We start from the raw sequence: 15997 nt of genomic DNA, 5'->3' as shown, positions 1-15997 counted from the left end.
GAAAGTGTAGATAGTGAAGGAGAAAGAGAACTAACAGAGTATGGTATCTAGGAAACCAAGTGAAGAAACTGTTTCAAGAGAACAGAGTGATGAACTGTTAATATTGATACTATTTTTCTTTTTTTCAAAATTAGCAATGTTATGTGTAAAGTGTAAACTCACTTACCAGATCATAGTCATTAATGACTTTTTCAAGTTGTCTCCATTCTGGAGTCTAGAATACCTTGCAGAACTGCGCTGACAGAACCAGAAGGGGTTTTGTTCTTGCTCGTGTCATCCTAGGCATGCCTTCTCTTCTTCCCCTTCCCTGTCCTGTTTCTTTCTCTGAACTGATATTAAAATCTCGAAAGTTTGAAATGTTTCCACATTAGTATTTTCTTCCTTTATGTCTGAAACCTAGAAGCTGCAAACACAGGTCCAAGTATGAAAGAGGCATAATGTTTCTGTCTCTTGTTTGGTTTCCATCCTCAAGCGTAACCCACAGCATGGTCTTCTATAGTTACAGGATCAGCACTCTGACCTGTAAGTCTCTTATAAATCTGTACTTTTTATTTAGATTATTTTTCTCTAATGCATTGTAGAAATCAAGTAATAAATAATTTTTAAACCCTCAGGTAACTTTAGAGATTCTCAATAAAAATTGTCAACTTAGGATAGTGTGTTTTTGTTTGTTGGTTTTAATGTTAATTATCAGAAACCAAAGAATAAATAGGCTTTTATTTTATAGCCAGCTTAACCAGCACTCTTAAGACCATTTAACTTCTAATTCAATTTTGTTTTTTTTTAAGGGAGAACTTTTATTGCTTCCCAAGGCAAAGAAGGATGCCTGATTTAATATCCTTCTGTACTCAGCTTGTGACATTTGAAATGATAAACAGGAAGTCATAGTGGTATTTTAAAAGGGCAAGGGACCAGTATATACCGCTCTCCTCACACTCATACAACAGCGTTTAGTAACAGATCATCACATTGGAATTCCAGTTTGCTTTCTTGGCATGTGGATCCTGCAGCTTGAAGCCAGTATTTTGAATAGTTCATATTCCTGAAATCCTTAGCAGTGTTGCATTTTTTAATATGTAGGAGTCATGGTTTTCATTGTAAGCTGCTTTGATATTAAAGATGTTATGTCAAGTCTGTGGTGGCCTTAAAGTATTTTTGTGTTTTAAATAAGAGCAGTTGTAGCAAATAAAAGTGGTATCCATTCGCTGCTTTTATAGTAAGCTCCTTGCTTTTATTTGAAAACAAAAAGGTACAGGTCCTTCTTGGTAAAATTGATGAAGTACTCTTACCACTTACTGAGTCATTATATACACTTAATTTTAAAATGAAAAGCTGACTTTGGAATTGCTTCAGTCAAGTTAAGCCAGTTCAAAGGCTACTAAGTGTGTAAACAGGATTTAGGGGTAGGAAGGAAGGAGTATCTTATGAGTTTTTTTTCCCCAGAATGTATTTTGTTGTTTTTTCTGTTTTGTTTTGATTTGATTTTCTAAGTTTTGTAATTTTGGAAATTTGAACTTACAACCTTGGCAGGACGTTCCTACTAACTGTGAAAGCACCCAAAGCCCCTCTCAACTATTGATTTAAAAAAAATTGGACAACCAATACTACTGTCCTAATTCCAGTATGGAATAATGCAGTGATTGAGAAAAGGAGCAAATATTACAGTATATTTTGTTGGAAATACCCATTGGGAGACAAAGGGCCCCAGAGAAAAGCAGCAATAAGGATAGTAAATAACTTTTCTTTTAATGAGGCTTACTTTCTATTCATCTGGGATATCACCTGTATTTTGGCTTAAATAGAGACAGATTATTTTTAAACATTTAAACTCCTTACTTTGAACATATATTTTATGTTGCTAGATTTCTATTGTAATGGAAGCTCTCTATATTTTTTTTTCTACGTTAGAATCCCTTGTGTTAGTGGTTTGTTGTTCAATTAGTATTTTGTGACAAGAGAAACTTTGTTTTTCTTGCCTGTGAAGAATTTTATTTTTTCCTCTACCTGCCACTAAATTATGTAAACTATGTAGTCTTCCAAGAAATAAAAATAATCCTGAGTAGTGATTGATTCAGTTAAAAATGTTTTTTAAGCAATTTGCATTGAAAATGTATAGTTCTCTTTTATTCTCCCCTTCTATAAAAACTAAACTCTTTATACAAGGCATTTTAATTTTATATATGAGTGAGGTTGAGAGAGAAATTCTCACTTTTTAAAATTCTTGATTTTCATTGAAGCTCAGTATATTAAAATATAGTAGAACTTATGAATTTTGGTTGTAGTGAATAACTATAGTTTTCTTCTGTTCATCACAATCTAAGCTAGCATTCTAGTTTATTAATGATCATATATCTTTAAGATCCATGAAATTTGCAACCAGAAAACAAGAAAGCATAAAGGGGAAAAAAAGGAATTTACAGTACAGCTGTTATAAATTCCATAATATATATTTAGGTTGGTTAACTGTATTTTAAATTAGAACCTATTATATATGAGATTAATAGGTTTCTGCTGTCAGGGAACACATTGTTCTCTGGGGAAAAAGCATTTTAGTCTCTGTAATATATGCCATACCCTGTTACAGTCAAAGAGTTGCAAGAAACTAGAGAAAGAGTCAATTTATTTAATTACTTTTAGGACTTAGGGATGATCTTACAGAATGGGTGGCACTGAGTTGGAACCTGAAGAATGAGTATGATTCTGTTTTCAAAAAGGTAGACTAGATAAATAGCGCGCAAGAACAAAGCATACAGATCTGCAAGTACCTCCAAGTTATGATAGGGTCTTTGAAAATTATGGAAGAGCAAGAGATTGCTTTTAGCTAGTAATTAATTGGGGAATGTTTCTTGGGAAAGTTTAATTAAAAAAATTAATGTTACTGATTTTTCAAATTGATGTGATTTCCTTGATAGTATTTAATTGAATCCCAGTTAGACAGCAAGAATAGTGTTTCATGTAACAACTTCACATCCAAGACTTACATATTATTTATAGTACTGTGAAGCTCAATATCAGATATAAGGATACTGCTCATAAATAGCTTAATAATTTTAGTTATTAATTGTTTAGCACTTGCTCTATGTCACATTCTTTGCTACAATCTACATGTATTATTTGTAATCTTCTTATTAACTCATAAATATTCCTGTTTAGCCCCATTTTAATGAGGTAGAAACTGGGGATTTAAGTGTTAATTGCTTTGCCCTGGGTTTTTCAGTCCATATCTATCTGTATCAGTAACCTGTGTTCTTAACACTCTACTAACCTGCTGCTGCTGCTGCTAAGTCGCTTCAGACTACTAACCGATTCTCTTAAGAATTAAGTACACAGTTTTATCAAGATTGATAAAGGTATGATAAATGTGTTTTTGCATTCTGTTTTTAATAGAAGAGTAAAAATACTGGTGAAATACTGTATCATCATTGCTCCTTTGAGTTGAAAAATACTATTCATTTTTAATTTGGTATAGTTAGAATAGTTGGACCTTCCTAAAGATACGGAATGTCTTGTTATCCATAAAGGCTTTTGTGTGTAAATTTAATATTTAGAAATAATGCCCAGAAGCTAAATACCAAAATAGTCAATTCCCTTGGGATTATGTACTGCTAACCATGATTATATCTCAAAAAAGTTTTATTCCTTACTCAGTTTGGCACTATATTTCCCTGGTGGCTCAGCTGGTAAAGAATCCGCCTGCAATGAAGGAGACCTGGGTTCCATCCCTGGGTTGCAAAGACCCCCTGGAGAAGGGAAAGGCTACCCACTCCGGTATTCTGGCCTGGAGCATTCCGTGGGCTGTAGTAGTGGTCCACAGTCCATGGGGTTGCAAAGAGTCAGACATGACTGAGCAGCTCTCACTTTCACTTTAAAAACATACTTGAATGTAACATCCTAGAATTACTTGATACAGGTTCCTTAAACTATTAACACTTAGAAATATAATTTAAGAAGTGAGTATGTATTTTGTTATCATATATGCCCTTGGAAAAGATTATTTCATATTTGAAGGAACTTGTAATAACAAATAATATGACTTTGTAGAGACTTTGAAAGATTGTTCCTTATTCTTTCAGTTAAAGATTGCTGTCTTTCTTAACACATGCCTATAACCTTTTTAGAACATCCCTATATCTTAGTCATAATTCTGAAATTACAGGGAAAGACTGCCTCAGGCACCTAATACAATTTCCCTAACAATTTCCTGCCTTTTGATGCATTTTTTAGATGCTACACTGTGGGGAATATTTGCTATGAGCTTATATAATTATTCATTAAATTTGAGGTTTTGTTTGTTTCTTTGTTTCCTTAACTCTTTGTTGTTAGGTTAAGAAATCTAAAGTTGCAAAGGTATGTAGATTAAAAAAATTCAGGAGTAAAGTGCATTTAATATATTCATACCAAGCTATAATTTTGTCCTTTTTTTGACATACATACTAAATAATAAAAAATAATACCTATATATTATCTCACCTTCTCTAATTGTTCTTATTCTCAACATGTTATTCTAAATATGGTGTTTAAGTATTTTGTTTACTCCCTATAAATTTGCCACAAAATAATACCCATTTAAACAGATGTTTGGATTCCACTCAAAAATGGTTAACTTTTATCCCCAAAGCCAGCCATTTTTTTAGAAAAGAATCTCTAGAATGAAAAAATCTGTTTACTCTGACTTACTTTAGAATGCAGAGGTGTTCTGTGTAGAGTCTTTGGGTTGATATAATTACTCTTATCTCATTTTCTCTGCCTGCCTCTTTGAACATGACAGAAGTGAGTAATTTTATGTGCCAGGAACAGTTCAAATCAGGGAAAAGAAGGATAAAAATGCCCTATTCTGTTTTCTAAAAAGTGTTTCTATTATGAGAGATAAAGTGGTTTTAGAGTTTCATTTCACTAAATTATTTGATGATGTTTATGCTTAGATACTATTTTTAAGTGAAATGCAAATGTTTGGACTGTTGAATTGTACAAGTTGTTTTTAGCACACTGAAATTGTAATTATTTTTGTGTCAAATTATTTTCATATCGTGGTGAAAATAATTTATAGTTGAAAGATGAATTCTGTTTTTAAAATACAAAACTTCAACTTTAAACATGAATGAAGTTGGAAGTAAAGTCAGGCAATATAATAGTCCTTTATCTGCAGACATCCCAAGACCCTCAGTAGATGCCTAAAATGGCAGTTGGTTTCCAATCCTGTGGACTTCCTTGCTGGCTAGTGTGGTAAAGAATCTGCCTGCAATGCAGGAGACCCGGATTTGATCCCCGTGTTGGGAAGATCCCCTGGAGAAGGGAACAGCTATCCACTCCAGTAATCCTGTTTGGAAAATTTCATTGACAGAGGAGCTGTCAATGAACTGGCAGGCTATAGTCCATGGTGCAATGAGTTGGACATGACTGAGCAACTAACAGTTTCAAACCAATCCTATAAATACTGGGTTTTTTCCTAAATGTAAATATCTGCAGTAAAGTTTAGTTTACAGATTAGGCACAGTAAGAGATTAATGATAACTAATAATAAAATGGAACAATTTTAACAGTAGACTGTAATAAAAGTTATGTGCATGTTGATCTCTCTCCTTTATCAACCTCTTCAGCTCTGCCAAAAATGTGGCAGAGACTTCTTGATTGGCAAATGCAGCTTTCCAGTAATCTTTACGTTTTTAGCCCAAACCTGTTACTGAGTCTGTGTAGTCACCCCTCACTTGCAGTAAGCTCGTGTCACCTGTTTCAGTAAGTCTCTGGCTGTGCTCTTCCTACAGGCTCGGTGCTTCCTGGTGCAGCCCACAGCTGTCAGTTGAAATGTGTTTTGTGTTCCTGTTGTCCATCCACAAATTTAATGCCTTTTCCATTTTAACGAGGCACTTATCCATGGTTTTTGCAGTTTGAGGCTTAGCAGCAAAACTAGCTTGAATTTCTTTTTTTTTTTTCCCCCGTCATAATTTCATGGATGGAAAATTTGTTCTTACTGTGAATCTTACCAACCTCAATACAGAATTTATTATTATCAAGAACTTTCACGTTTTCACTTAAAGAAAGCACTTTACTGCTTCTCTTTAGCATATCCAAATTGCCAGTGTCACTGCTCCAAGGCTCTGTGATACCTCAGCAGTCAGTCTGATAGGAAATGGCTTCTGAGTGACTAATGAGCATGAAACCTGGACAAACGGATGATTGATGTACCAGGCAGGACAGATCAGAATGGCACAAGATTTCATCACACTACTCAGAGTGATGGCTCACGATTTAAAATTTATGAATTGTTTATTTCTGGGATTTTTTATTTTTGAACTGCCATTTACTGTGGGTAACTGAAACCGCAGAAACCAAAACCACAGATAAGGGGAGAGTGCTGTGCTATTTGTTGATCTTTAGTGATGCTTTGAACTGGCTGCCAGCAAAAACCTGAAACTGGTAAAATTTTCTAATAGTAAACCTACTTTGTTTTGTTATATCATTCTCATAATCAGCCACCTAAGTTAGCTTCCCCTGTTGTCTACCAGACCAGATCTAATTCCTTGTGGGTATTAAAAGGTTTTTATCAGTTGGTCTTTCTCTTCCTGATCATTTTTGTCTGCGTATTACAGTTGGCACTGTATCTCCTCCACATACTTTGTACATTATCCTGTTTTTAAGTTTCTCTGGCTTTATTTGATAACAAGGCAGAATTCACCACCTCTTACATGCTCTTTACAAAACCAGAGTAAATCATTTGTACAGCCTTCACCATCCTCTATCACAGTGGTTTTATTGGGGGAGGCAGGGGATAAATGCACAAAGACTCATGCCTGAGATGCATATCATAATGGATGGGAGGTTTGGCCAATTTGAGAAAGGTCCCCAGTAATTTGAGTATCTTTTTATTTTTCCACCATTGAGAGCTACAACACTGAGGAGAAATTGCCCTGCTACTTCATCGGGATAGTTTTTAACAGTCTATTTTAGTGCATCTTCCCTTGTGTTATGTCAGGTCATTTGCATGTTATTTTAAAAACTAAACTGTATACTCTTTCTGGTTATTTGTATTTTTAAACAGTGCCTGATTTTCTGCACAATAGTAGCATGTTACAGATACTAATGTGCACATCTATTATAAACAGATATTTGAAGAGGTAATGGCAAAGCACCATTAAATTTTCCTAATCAAAATGAAGATAGATCTCTATCAAAGTTCTTTGGTAATGTTTTTGTTTCTTTTTCTTATTTTCCATCTAATGCTAATGTTTGAGATTTTATTATTAAAGAATTTTGCTTTTAAGAATTTGAATTTCAGTAGTTTTTGAACTAAAATCAACAGTAAGTTGATAACTTTTAAGATGCGGAAGAGTGTAATTCTAACAGTGAAGAAGAATAAAGCCATTTGCATTATTTCCTGAAATATTTAACAATTTGGATTGATACTGTTTTTGTACCATTAACTAATTTGTGTCCTTGAGTCTTTTTCTTCACCTTAAAATTGGAAATAATTCCTGTCTAAATTGTTTGTTGTAGGGATTAAATAAAATATGCCACATCAATGTTCCTAGTATAGTACTCTTTTAATAAACTTTTCAAGATTTTGAATCTCTGTAATCTTTTACTCCATATAATTTGCATGGATGAAATATTATTCGAGATAGTCATTGTCTTCAATACCATTTTTTTAAAGGCAGGCCAAAACTATTCAATGGCAAAGAGTTCCCAAACCAGAGGTCTTTTGGAGACGTAGCATACCACACAGTCCATCATCATTGTCCATGTTGCATATGACTTTAGACCAGTGCAGAAATCATTCTTATTCTTTTACTTTGCACTGTAGGATCAAAAAAATGAAAGTTTTACCTGGTATGTTTAGAACTGTTCTTTGCCTGAAGAGTTTGCACATTTTTATAATGACTTAAGAACCATCCAGATGGCCAAAGCACTTTATTTCAGCTCAACAAAAATGTACTAGGTCTGTACTTCGTATGCCAAATACTGTGCTAATTTACAGGTATGTAGAAATCAGTATGGCATTTGCCCTTGAGAAACTTGTCGTCTAGTGAGAGACATGGACATGTAAACAGTTTCAGTACGGTATATTGAATACAATACACTACACTACATCTACTGGTAAATGTATTGGAGGAGCACCGCTTAGTACTGCTTTGAGGACTCAAGAAAAACTTCCTGTAGTATGAAACTGACTCTTAAAAAGTGACTGACTAAAACTTCACTGGTTACAGAATGGAGACTTAAGTTTATATGGCTTTATTGTGCTTGTTTTGAAAATTTGTAAGTACTTGTAGGACCAAGAGTTATAAAGTTTTTAGATTATTTTACTAGTTTGCTTAAATGAAGTTATGTTATGTGTGATAGTGATTTAGATTCACATCTCAGTGTAGTCAGGGATAAAGATTAATGGGGTTTTTTGTTTTTAACTTAGAAAATTAAAAAATAACGAATGTGAATGAAAGACATAGTTATAAGTGTACTCTCTTGTCTGAGCAGGAGCAGTGTTTACTAGCAGGTCTGGTATATATTATACCCAATACTGAGATAATGATACTTAGTTTAACAATTTATAATGCCCAACGGGTAAAAATAACTTCAGTATCTATTCTGTTAACAAGTTTTCTGAACATTTACCAAATGACATGCTCTCTTCTAGGCACTTAAAATACACCTGATGCTCCTCAAGGAAGAGGAGTGCTGAGGTCTGCTCATTAGATTTAGCAGTGTGGAGATTGGTGACGACAAAAATGAGATTGATGGGGATAATTGTGGTAAAAGCCTGCTTGAAGTGGCTTTAAGAGAAAAAGAGCTTTTGGAGGTAGCAAAAATTGGCAAGTATGATTAGGGTGGCTACATGACTAGATTTCCCTGGTGTTCTAATAATCATCACTTGTCCCAGCATTATTTTTAATAGAGCCTCATTTCACTCTCAAATGGGTATTGGTTTAAACAACTAATTATATGGTCAGTGTGGTTATGATTCTTTGCTGTCATTACTCTTTTGACACCCAAGTTTGACCAGTAGTATCCTTTCTAAGCTACCTTTTATGAGTTTTTGAGAGAACCCAATTTCCTTTCCTGGCATAACAAAATGTTGCATTGATTATACTTTTTTCTGCCTCATGTCTAATCAGCCATGTCTCTAAGAAGCCTTGCTTCATTTCAGTGACACTCAGAAACAAAGAGTTTAAACATTAATAGATCTTGATTGGGGAGAAAGAGAGTGAGAAAGCTAGGTGACTGGTTAAAGAAAGGCATTTTGCAATAAAAAATTTTAAGGCACACAGCAAAGATACTGGGGTGGGAGAATAGGAAACTGAATAAGGAATAGGAATTCTGTGTAAAGCTGAATGAATGCATATAAGACTTATGGAAAAAGAGTATTATAGTGCTAGAAAGAGACCAGATAATGAAAGGATTTCAACACCAGAATAAAGGTTTTTGGCTTCTTTCTGTATTCAAGACAGTGACATAATAGTTCTTGGAATTACTGGTTGTGGAGGCAGGAAACTCGGTTACGTTATTATAACCCACACAATCCATAATGAAGTTCTGATTCTGTGGGTAGAATAATGGTAATCCAAAGGAGGGAACTAAATTCAACAGACACCACAGCAGAGAAAGTGGAAAGGGGGATGGGAGCATAGCAGAGGCATGACGAGGAGACCCACAGTATCAGATGACTCTGAGCTGTCTAACCTGAGTAGCAGAGGCTGGAGATGCCATTAAATGCCATAGATAACACAGGAAAAATCCCTTGGCGATATGATGACAGAGTATAACCTTATTGAAGCTCCATTTGGTACTGTATTTAGGAGACAGTACTCTCGGCTGGAAAATCCCATGGACGGAGGAGCCTGGTAGGCTGCAGTCCATGGGGTCGCTAAGAGTCGGACACGACTGAGCGACTTCACTTTCACTTTTCACTTTCATACATTGGAGAAGGAAATGGCAACCCACTCCAGTGCTCTTGCCTGGAGAATCCCAGGGACGGGGGAGCCTGGTGGGCTGCCGTCTATGGGGTCGCACAGAGTCGGACACGACTGAAGCAACTTAGCAGCAGAACAGTATTTAGGAAATAGGGTTTTTGTTGTCACTGAAGGGTAACCATAATGACATTCCCATCTGTGGAAAAGCATGAATTTGGATGTCAATAGCTCTCTCACGAGTTATTTCAGATTCTTTATTTCACAGAAATGCATTTCTTGCTTCATTTCCAAATAGACAAAAAATATCTCCAAGCATCCAGATTTTTCTTGGCACCTTGTAAGTCTCTGGTATTAGAGATTAACCCCTCATAATCTAAAATAGCATGTTCCAGTTTTAGTCACATTTTGGAAAATACAAACATGTTTTATATTTTATTACATTAAAAGCCCAACTTTAATGAGAGTCTCTTGGAATTAAAAGCATCAGCTTGATTAATGCCTTCAAGTTATTTTTTGTCTTAGTGTCCCTCCCCACAGCCTTATATAGAATAGTTTGGTTGCAAACATACTTTCTCCACTCAGCCAGAGACAACATTGCACTAGTTTTATGTTTAGTTATGATTTGGTATATTCATTTGTTCAAATGAAAGCCTTTGGAGAGAAAAAAAGACAAGGAGATAGCCAAATAATCAAAATTTGAGGTTAGCTAATTCCCACTAAGTTTGCTCTTTTGAGTATAAGCAAAGCAGTAGCATCTGGCACTGTGGAATAAGGAACTGAAATATTCTGCTGGGTCTGGTTATTAGTGAATAACTATCTTTAATGTAGGAAACTTAAGCAATGTTTGTTTTAATTGAGTTTCTTAAACTTTATTGGCTTCTCATTTTCTCTTTTTAAAATTGAGTGGCTGAAGGTCCCCAAGGTTGAATGATTCACTGGAAGGATTCACAGGACTCGGGGAAACAAAAAACTTTTATACTATAACAGTTTTTTTTCTATTCAAGGATACAGATTAAAATCAGCAAAAGGGAAAGGCCCATGAGGGGAGTCTAGGAAAAACCAGGCATAAGCCTGTAGATGCCCTCAGCCAGTGCAGTATGGTTTCATGGCACACTCCTAGCAGAGATGTATGACAGCACTTGCAAAGCGTTGCCTGCCAGGGAAGCTCCCTTGAGCCTTGGTGTCGGGGGTTTCATTGGGGGCCAGTCACATAGACATGACTCACCTGCATGACTCCTCTCTACTCCGCAGACTCCAACTCCCCAGGGTGAAGACATAGTCACCATAAGCCACATTACTAGGGTAAACTACCTGATCAGCTTGGCAAGCCTGTGGCCCAAGGGCTCAGAACTTAATTCCTAGGAACTGGCCAAAGGCCAGGCCTGAGGAAATTAGGCCTTCTCAGGAATGTGCAGTTGGAGCAGCCCAGGCCTGCTGACTTAACCCTTTCCTGCACAGGTATAGAATTGTGTGATAGCTGAAGTCCCTTATAATTCTGATGTTTTATGAACAGATTAGTAACTCATATATTGTAAAGTAGTTAATGCTTTTATTTCATCTTTAAGAAGGCTTAAATAATCATAACTATTTGAAACCTGAAATAAAAGAAACAGGTTATGCGGATGCTAGAAAACAAAGCTGAATTGAATGTCGAAAAACAAAAGAATGTGTCTTACATAAGTCAACATAAGCCCTGCTCACTAATGAATAAGCTTACAAGTCGGAAGATGAACATTAAGGAAATCTATGGAGGAAAAAATTAGTTAAGCCCAGTTTCAGAAGCTTAAGTTCATTTAGCTTTTGATTAGCAAATTATTGATGTTTAATTTCTCTTGAGCACTTATGATAAATTTAAATCTTTTTTAGTGAAAAATTTTTGCAGCATTTTTGTACAGTTGTGTAAAATTGCTTAAGTTTTACTTGTCTAGTTTAATGTTAGTCTCTCTTTCACTCATTTTAAACTTGTTTAGTGAAGTAGTCAATATTTAATACCTGTTACATAGTTCCAGTATCTTCATTTTCCCATTGTTTTTTCTTGATCTATGGTTTTCTGATTGAGAATAGTTTTGCATTTTAATATTGTCATTCTTTTTCCCTTTAATGTGCTTGGGTCATATTTAAAATTTCTTTGATTTAAAAGTGTTCAAAATTTTCTTTTCATAAGTTGAAATGTACCTAGGCTTCCCCCCCCTCAAGTTCATAATGTATGACTTTGGTATAAAATTTGCAACTTACCATCTGTAATAATGCATCTTGTTCTGCATTTAAAGTTGCAGAATTATTTGAAATGGTTAAATTCAATGTAAAGTAGAGAAAGCTCTAAAATTTAAGAAAAATACTTTTATCAAAAAAGATACTAGAATTAGTTTTGTATAAAAGAAAGCAAAGTGTTTTCATCTTAGTCATTTTACTTATCAACCCCATATAGTATAAATGATATAGTGTAAAATTATCATATAAGCACTGAACTGATGTCTTTTCTTTCACATTTTTATTGGTATTTTCTTAACCATGTTGAGGGCTTCTCTGGTGGCTCAGACATTGAAGAATCCGCCTGCAATGCATGAGACCCGAGTTTGATCCCTGTGTCAGAAAGATCTCCTGGAAAAGGGAATGGCACAGTCTTCTTGCCTGGAGATTTCTGTGGACAGAGGAACCTGGTGGACTACAGTCCATGGGTTGCAAAGAGTTGGACACGACTGAGCGACTAACACTATGTTTAAGTCTAGTGCATGAGGGGATCGTATGACCTTTCTACACTGAGTATGTATAATGTCTTTGGAATAGGAACAGAGCTGTTGTGTAAAAGTGTCTTTTCCTGGGTCTAGAAATGAAACTTAATTTTTGAGTTGGTATGAAGTCTTCTGTCAGAAAGAGCAGTCTTGTCTTTCATGGCACCTGCCTGGCTTATTAGCTAATGTGGTTTCCTGGCCATTCACAATATATCTATATGTTTCAGTGAGTTCTTAAGTAGTATTTAGCCTTTTCCTGCTATACATAAAAATTAAGGTAGTGTAGAATACTTTTGAGCAGCAGTGTTCTGCTTTGCAACACTCTAGTAGGTCCTAGTAGTTTTTTCTAGTATTTTGCCTTGTCTTTGATTTTCTAAAGAAAAAGCCCACACTGGCATCTAAAAATTTTTTGGAAATTCTGAATTTGACTTTTCTGTTGATAAGAGACTTTACTGACCTCTCAGTGAGAAATAAGCATTTTAAATTTCTTCACCCTGGTCCATTTCTGTTGAACAAATGAGTCATTGTACTAGGATCAGATACTCAAAGGTGAATAAGAAGCCTTTCTCACCCTTGAAAAACTTATACTCTAGGCTCTTCATTCCATTTTCCAGTAAAGAAAATGAAAGACAAGATTTACATAAGCATAAATTATTCCCCAACTTTTTTATGTAGTTCCTCAGACCTTTTGACCAGATGGCTTCTTGCCTAACCATGTTCAAGCTAGCTTCTTCCCATGTACTTGAAGCGGAAGTGTTCCCAAGATGCTGGTTAGATTATACTTCAGTTTCTGAATAGCTAGCCTGAAAGCCGAAATTGTTGAAACTCTTTCATGCCCAAACCTCTAGATACCACTTGTCTTTTAGAGTTCTCTACTTTTTACCTAATTGAGGGCTTTTTGGAGTTTTGTGTACAAAGCTTGCAAATCTTACATGCTTTTCAAACTCTTATAGGAAGCCATTCATTTATAATGAAGAAAGTAGCTGAATTGTCAGGTAAGGTACTATAGCCAAAACTTCCCATCCCATTTACTGCAGTAAAAAATTGCCATCATCCAAGGCATTCTTTGAAAACTGTGGATTACTTCAGATCTTGTATTTTTTTAAAAAGTTACACTATTCCCTGCAGCTTATTTTACAGATCTGTTAGACCCTAGTGAATTTTGCTATAGCAACCGGCTTTCATAATCAATTTGAAGGGTAATTTATTCTTACAATATAAATAAATTGAGTTTTGTGGCTATATTATAACCTATCATTAGAACTACTAAATCCAATCCAAGTATAATGAAAATGGTTTCTTAAGACTTCTTCCTTTAAAAGTAGATATACTGAGTCAGAATGGCTACAGATTTAGAATTTTGAGCAACAATTTGAAAGTCTTGGCAGTTTACCCTGAACTTCACAAGTAGGCTCCATAGCTGACTCTTAGAAGAATTGAGAAAGGCTGTCAGTTAGATTTCATCTTATCTTTTAAAAGGAATACTAACATTTGAGGTGCTGCTCTCCATTTGGAATAACATATCAAAGAGTCTTTTCTGAAAGGTAGTTCCTGATCTTTTCTGAATAAAACTGTAGGGAGGAAAGAATAACTTCATAATTTATACTTTATTACCTAATGAACTGCTTGACTTATTAAATTCCTCAGTGTCTAATTAGGATAATTCTGAACCAAAATTCTAGTTATGGCATAGCATTTCTATTTATACAGTGTTACTTAAGCACCATTTAAAAATTTTGTATGATGTCATAGGAGATATGGTTATGTTTAAAATTAAGTTAAAAATGAATTGACCCAAAACACTGAATTATGCTATTGTTGTTGTTCATTCGCTAAGTTGTGTCCAACTCTTTGTGACCCATGAACTGCAGAATGCCAGGCTTCCCTGTTCTTCACTATCTCCCTGCATTTGCTCAAATCCATGTGCATTGAGTCAGTGTTGCCGTGCAACCATCTCTTCCTTTGTTGCCCCCTTCTCCTCTTGCCATTCAGTCTTCCCCGGAATCGTGGTCTTTTCCAGTGAGTCAGCTCTTTGCATCAGGTGGCCAAAGTGTTGGAGCTGCAGCATCAGTCCTTCCAATGAATATTCAGGACTGATTTCCTTTAGGATTGACTGGTTTGTTTTCCCTGCTGTCCAAGGGACTCTCAAGAGTCTTCTCCAGCACCACAGTTCAAAAGTGTCAATTCATTAGTTCTCTGCTCTTTATGGTCCAACTCTCACATCCAAACACAACTAATGGAAAAACCATAGCTTTGACTATATGGAGCTTTATTGGCAAAATGTTGTCTATGCTTTTTAATACACTGTCTAGGTTTGTCATAGCTATTATTCCAAGGAGCAAGTGTCTTTTAATTTTGTGGCTACAGTCACCATCTGCATTGATTTTGGAGCCCAAGAAAATGAAATCTGACATGGTTTCCATATTTTCCCCATCTGTTTGCCATGAAGTGATGGGACTGAATGCCATGTTCTTCGTTTTTTGAATGTTGAATTTTAAACCAGCTTTTACACTCTCCTCTGTCACTTTCTTCAAAAGGCTCTTTAGTTCTTCACTTTCTGCCGTTAAAGTGATATCATCTCTGTGTATCTGAGGTTGTTGAGATGTCTCCCTACAATCTTAACTCCATCCAGCATTTTGCATGATGTACTGTGCTTATAAGTTAAATAAGCACGGTGACAATTTACAGCCTTGACGTACTTCTTTCCCAATTTGGAACCAGTCCATTGTTCCATGTCCAGTTCTAACTGTTGCTGGTTGTCTTGCATACAGGTTTCTCAGGAGGCAGGTAATATGATCTGTTATTCTCATCTCATTAAGAATATTCCGCAGTTTGTTGTGATCCATAGTCAAAGGCTTTAGCAGTCAGTGAAGCAGTAGTAGATGGTTTTTTTGGAATTCCCTTGCTTTTTCTGTGATCCAGCATATTTTGGCAATTTGATCTCTTGTTCCTCTGCCTTTTCTAAATCCAGCTTGTACATCTGGAAGTCCTCGGTTCACATACTGTTGATGCCTAGTTTGAAGAATGTAAAGCGTAATCTTGCTGTCATGTGAAATGAGTGCAATTGTACGGTAATTTGAACATTCTTTGGCATTGCCTTTCTTTGGAATTGGGATGAAAACTGACCTTTTCCAGTCCTGTGGCCATTGCTGAGTTTTCCAAATTTGCTGGCATAATGAGTGCAGCACTTTAACAGCATCATCTTTTAAGATTTGAAATAGATCAGCTGGAATTCCATCACCTCCACTATCCTTGTTCATAGTAATGCTTCCTAAGGCCCACATGACTTCACACTCCAGAATGTCTGACTCTAGGTGAGTGACCACATCATCGTGGTTATCTGGGTCATTAAGAGGTTTTTTG

At 35.7% G+C, this 15997-nt stretch overlaps 1 protein-coding gene across 1 annotated transcript in view; it reads left to right on the top strand.

Annotated features, from left to right (window-relative positions):
• The window catches only part of SRFBP1 (serum response factor binding protein 1), a 66311-nt gene that overhangs the window by 18935 nt on the left and 31379 nt on the right, over nucleotides 1-15997 (top strand). The window lies entirely within an intron of this gene.

The sequence above is a fragment of the Muntiacus reevesi genome, chromosome 1 (genome assembly GCF_963930625.1).
Source record: "Muntiacus reevesi chromosome 1, mMunRee1.1, whole genome shotgun sequence".
Lineage (NCBI taxonomy): Eukaryota > Metazoa > Chordata > Mammalia > Artiodactyla > Cervidae > Muntiacus > Muntiacus reevesi.
This window is presented reverse-complemented; position numbering and strand designations above follow the sequence as displayed.